Raw genomic sequence first — 6,437 nt, 5'->3', positions numbered from 1 at the left:
ATATAAATTATAAATCTAAAAATAAAATTCCACCTTGATTAAAATTGAAATATTCCGTAGGTCATATTGGTATTTGAAGTCTTAAAAAGAAAGAATCTTGCTGATATAAGTACTTTGAATCCTTAATGTACTGAGTTGATAAGATAAAAAAGGCACTTTTAAAGTTGTGAGAAGCAAAAAGAAAATGGCATATTTAATTCACATTTACAAAGGCCTGGTCTTTTTTGTAGTTTGCCAAGAAAGATACATAATTTTTATGATACTTCAAATACTTTCCTGGAATATAATCTCCAGCATCAACTCATATGATGACTACACATACTTAATAAAGGTAATCTCTGGAATATACATTACATAATAGACTTATGAAGTAACTATACTGTAGGGAATTTAAAATATTGTGAAGGAAATGCACCACAATTATTTCAGTCGTCCCACAATTATATAAAATTTTCAAGTTCTTACTATGGGTCACAAAGTTCCAAAATTTCTGGGTACTTGATTTTCACTTCAGATTTACTACTAATAAAATGTTTCTAACAGGGAATCATCACTAAAATATATAAATCCTGATTTCATTAACGCATGGTATAACCTTCCTACCCAACTCCCATTTTTTAACTCTGGCTATGTAAACTACAAACTCCTAGCAACCTACAACACTGTATTGTTCAGAGCAGTTGTAGCACCTTCACATCTATAAATCCTTTGTGGAAAAAATAGAATAAATAAGATAAAACAAAATAAAGTAAGATACATGGAGAATCATGTCTTTTAGATATTTAAGGTCTAAATGTAATAAATTTATGTATCTGTCCCACTTTCTACATGTCAATGAACATATAACTGTATGCATGTATAACACATACAAGCATAAACTTTAACATACAATTTTTGATTTTCTTGGTATTGTGAAAATATCAAAAGATAATTTGTGAATATGCCAAAACATATTTAACTTGGGTCTTTATTATATTTGGTTATAATTTTAAGACTTTATTTATTGTCTTAAATAAGCATAGATCACCCCCTAAAAAGAAAAAAAGAAAACACTAAATTTATTTACAAGAGTCCCAACATCATAACCTTATGTTTCTTTCCACTGTCTTTCCTGATATTGACTGTGAGCTATCATCTGATTAAATCACACTCAAAAAATGTTTACTTCAAAGTTAAATGCATCAACTACTGATTTCTGGTTTCAAATCATTTCCTAGTAAACTGAACTATGGTGACCTTAAAAAATATATTTAATATCATGTTAACCCATAGAGACTGTGCTCTGTCTTTTTATTGTTAAATTTTGTTAAACCCTGCAGCATCATTCAAAACTAGAGATTTAATAAATGCTGGATAGAAATTTATGAATGTTTTGGTTCTGTTTACTGGATATTTAGCAGAAGAAAGGAAAATCAATTTTTATTTAATGCTACCTAATAAAGAAATAACCTTCCAGGTTTGATTTTTATTTTTAGAATATGTTTAGCTATAGTTAAATTCTAGCTAACTGGGATATTACTGGAGTTAATTATCCACCAATTATTTAAGGGGATTAACAAGCTGGCAAAATATAAGTGTATTTCCATAATCAAGGTAAATTGAAGGTAAGTGATGAAGGAACATAAAATATCTAGTACAATAACAAGTGGATTAGGGATAACAGGAGTATTAACAACTGTGCACAAACACAAAAACCGTTAAGAGGATATATTCCTATACACCTTGGCATCAGGAGAACTGGAACTCAGGCTTCGCTCTTAACATGTCCCTTCCCCTTTTCTGACTTATGCCCTTCCATCTGTATAGTGATATGGCAGATCTGCATGTTCTCTTCCTGTCCTAATATACTATGTGTGGTATCAGAGAAAGCTATTTGGTCTTTATCCCTGGTTCCTGACATAGAACTCCTAAAACTCTTGGAATTTTCTGAGTGATTGGATGATAGGAAACTCTTCTAATGAGGCCGACCTCAGATGGGCGGGATCCTTAGACAGCTTCAGGATAGGGGCTGCTCTCAAGAAAGATGAAGGTTTGATTAAAGAGTTGGAACTTTCAGCCCTATCCCCTGACCTCCAGAAAGAGGAGAGGAGCTACGGAATGGAAGTTGCATTAATCACCAGTCACCAATGACTCAATCAATCATGCCTATAAAATGAAACCTCCTCTCAAAGAAACAGTAATAACAGGGTTCAGAGACCTTCTGAGTAGTGAACACATCAAGATGCTGGGAGAGTGGCACACCATGAGAGGGCAAGGAGCTCCCTGCTTTCCCCGTATACCTTGTCCTATGCCTCTCTTCCAAATGACTGTCCCTAACTTGGACCCTTCATAATAAACCAGTAAGTGTGTGTTTCATTGTGTTCTGTGAGTCCTTCTAGGAAACTGTGGAACCCAGGGAAGGGGTTGTAGTCAGCAGAGAAGAAGTGCGGGTGGCGTGGGTACTCCATTTGTAAGCAGTATCTGAAGTGAAGTAATTCTTACGGGACTGAGCCTTTTAACTTATGGGGTCTGACTCTAACTCTACTTAAGTGTCAGTAGTGAACAAACTAAATGGCTGGACACTCAGTGTCAGAGAATAAGAGAATTGGAGCATTAAAGAATAGGTGGTTGGTGTCAAAAAACACCCAAACAATAAGTTTTATACTAAGGAAAAGATTTTACATGTTTTTGGACTCTTCAGTCACAGACAGCAGTTGTCCTTGGAATACATAGGAGTCCCACCTCACTACCACCATCTACGTATTTTAGAATATACATGAAGAGAAAACAGACACTGCATTTCAGGGTTTCTTTTCCTCTTGAACCATTTTATTGGAAGACTTCCATGCAGGAACTAATTTTAATCCCTTCAACAATACCAAGTTGTGTTTTATTATATTTTATTATGTAGGGAATTAAACATGAGATCCAGAAAAGTTGAGGAAATACATAACCAAGAATAATGGAGTTGTGATTTGGACTTGGGTATGTCTAATGATGGTGCAGTAAAACACTATGTGTGGTAAGATAATGGACTGTTCACCCCACCATTCTCTCCCTTGCTTCAGAAACTGTCTTAAGTTACAGAATATCAAAAAGCATTCCTTTATCTACAAACTCATTTACTCATAGTCCTAAATGTCCTTACCTGCTACATATCAGTTGAAAAAGAGTTCTCATTTGATTAAACCAGGGTTAAAAACAAAGTCATTATCTGCTTTAGATAAACAATAAAAATAGTATGGGCAGACCCTATACCATATTTCCAAGGAAAGTTTGTCAGTTTAGCTTCAATGAGAGGTCTAAATGTAGACTATAGTTAAGTGTGGTGTATTAGCCAGATAGAAGGCTGACTGAATGGATTTACACTCCTTCCAAACATTCTTCTACCACTTAAGCATTTTAACAGAGAGGCATCTTAATGGTGACCAAATAAAATTATACCATAGGGTAGTCAAATGGGTACGGAGACCCCTGGCTCAAATATACTTACTATTTATCAATTCTATCCATATCTATCTATCTATCTATCTATCTATCTATCTATCTATCTACCTATCTATCTATCTATATCTAATGACTATGGCAATCATCTACCTGGGTGGCTCAGTGGGTTAAGCTGCTGCCTTCGGCTCAGGTCGTGATCTCAGGGTCCTGGGATCGAGTCCCACATCGGGCTCTCTGCTCAGCGGAGAGCCTGCTTCCCCTCCTCTCTCTCTGCCTGCCTCTCTTGTGATTTCTCTCTGTCAAATAAAAAAAAAAAAAAAAATCTTAAAAAAAAAAAAAAAACAACTGGGAAATTCAAAAGAATTAATAATTCAAGATTTATCCTCATTTTTCTTATGCCAGAATCCCTTTATTTCTTTCCATTAACTCACTCTCATTTACCTGGTCCCTTGATATACATTTCCCTGTAAATAGCACAACTGATTAAGCTTTAAGGTCAACATCTATGTTAACTGCTCTACATATTTCAAGAGAATTATAGCTTATCTGTTTTTTTTAAATGCAATTTTGATAGAATTGCAACTAATTTTGTTTCTTGATTTTTGCTTTCAAATGCTAGTTTTCCATACTTTTGCCTTTTCCCCCATGTTAGTCATTTTGAGCACAGTCAATAAGGCAGCTCTGGATTACGAAAGAGAATCATGGTAATCCTAAACAACTCTGGAGAGTTTTCTTCTTTGTTTCCCAGTCATCTATCAAATCTGGAACCATCTTGTAATGATGTGTCAACTCATCTTAATAGATGCACTAGTGTTGTAAATAAAAATGCCTAATTCAACTTTTTTTTAACTCATAACAATTTAGTAACTAAATACTAAATATACGCTTTTATATTTAGTACTAAATTTTTAAAAGCATAATATACAGAGGTCAATTAAAATGAATAAAAGCAAATAGTAAACACACTAAGAATATGTTCACTGTTAATATCATTATCAAAGAAATGTGCATTAAAACAACCCTGAGTTAACAATATTAAAATAAAGTATACTAGGGACTCCTACATGGCACATTTAGTTAAGCCTCCAACTCTTGGTTTTGGTTCAGGTCACGATCTCAGTGTCCTGAGATGGAGCACCATGTTGGGCTCTGCTCAGCCAGGAGTCTTGAGATTCTCTCTCCCTCTTCCTCTGCCCCTCCCCCCTTCGCACTCACCCTCTCTCTTCCTCTGCCCCTTCTGCTGTGTTGTCTCTAAAAAATAAATAAATCTTTTGAAAAAAGAAAGTATACTTATTACTGTATATAGTCATTAAAGGTACAAATATTATGAAGGCTAATGGGACTAAAGGTACCATTTTGGAAAAACCATATTTAAAATGTTACAAAACACCTCTTGCCATGTCGCAGGTGCCTGTACTGCCTACTCCTCCTGGCCTCTCTTCACCCAGCCAGAGTGGGGACCATGTTCCAACAGAGGCTGATGACCTTCAATTACCTGTACTGCAAAGACGAAACAGAATTTAGAAACTTTATTGTTCGGCCTGAAGACCAGAAAATCTGACACTAAAAGACTGAAGACAGAGGTAGTTTAAGAAACATCCATAGCAGGGATTGGCCCAAATTCTTTTAAAAGTATCTCAGAGATGTGAACTGTCTTTCCAAGATTCAAGATCAACAAGAAGCAATTGACTGGCTTCTTGGTTTAGCCCTTAGACTTGAATATGGAAATAATGATGAAAAAAACAAGGACTTGGTACTTGATAATACAAGAAATGCTGACAATGCAGCTAAAAATGCAGAGCCATTGATCAATTCCAATGTAAATAATCTCTATTTTAAGGCTGTTACAATGGCTTTGGCCAACCTTCTTCAGATTCAGTATCATGATTACCCAATAATGCTTGAGGCAATTCGCATTTTGGTACAGGAGCTCCTGACAAAGGAGGCAGTTGCTAAAGCAAATCAAATAAAAGAGGGCATGCTGGTTGCTTTATTTATTATTATTTTTAAAAGATTATTTATTTATTTATTTGACAGAGATCACAAGTAGGCAGAGAGGCAGGCAGGGCGGGTGGGGGAGGTGGTGCAAGGAGAAGCAGGCTCCCTGCTGAGCAGAGAGCCAGATGCAGGACTGGATCCTGGAAACCTGAGACCATGACCTGAGCTGAAGACAGAGGCTTTAACCCACTGACTCACCCAGACACTCTTGCTAGTTGCTTTAGAAAAACATATTCTTGGTTTTGACACAGGAGATGCTGCTCTTAATGAAGCTGCTCAAATTCTGTGGTTGCTGCATATGGAAGAGCTCAGAGAGCTATAGACAAAAATTCATGAAGCCATAGTAGCTGTTCAGGCAATTACTGTTTATCCAAAGACAGACCACAGGCTGGGGAAAGTTGGAAGACGAACATTTTATGATTTCAGCTTCTCACCTACTTAGTACAATTGGAAACCACGTATGCTCTGGCATGTGTTTGGAAATCAAATGTCACATTGTCGAGGGAAGGATCCTAGAAAATTGACTATATTTCTAGAGATTTACCATCATTGCTTTCTCTTTAATAAAGTTCAGTCAAGTGGGAAAAAGTAAAATGTACAAAATAATAAAATATGTACATAAAATAATATAACATATATACATAAAGTGATGCAATTATACAATGATTTTATCTATAGAAGCTTACCATTAATCAGATGCTGTTTTGAGCCCTTTACATAGATGATCACAATTAATTCTTACAACGTATTATGGATGCCAATAATATTTTGTCCCTATTTATATAGCTGTTAATGCCGAGATGTGAACTTTCATAGCTGCTGGGTTCTTTATGGGAGAGACTGGTCACTGATGATGACTCTATTTCTTTGTCCTCACAGATTCACTACCATATGGTATGTTTTAATGGGATTTAAATTTCAGCTTGAATTTTGTTACACATGGAGACCCTTATCAGGGAGAAGACAGACACACATACAAATGTATACCACAAAAGTTCCACATCCTCTTCTTG

General features: G+C 35.7%; 1 pseudogene; it reads left to right on the top strand.

Moving 5' to 3' along the window:
* Positions 1 to 4,888: 4,888 nt before the first annotated feature.
* Positions 4,889 to 5,866, top strand: LOC123948678 (annotated as a pseudogene).
* Positions 5,867 to 6,437: the final 571 nt, after the last annotated feature.

Source organism: Meles meles, chromosome 8 (genome assembly GCF_922984935.1).
Source record: "Meles meles chromosome 8, mMelMel3.1 paternal haplotype, whole genome shotgun sequence".
Classification (NCBI taxonomy): domain Eukaryota; kingdom Metazoa; phylum Chordata; class Mammalia; order Carnivora; family Mustelidae; genus Meles; species Meles meles.
The sequence above is the reverse complement of the archived record's forward strand: the minus strand, read 5'-3'. Positions and strand labels throughout refer to the sequence as shown.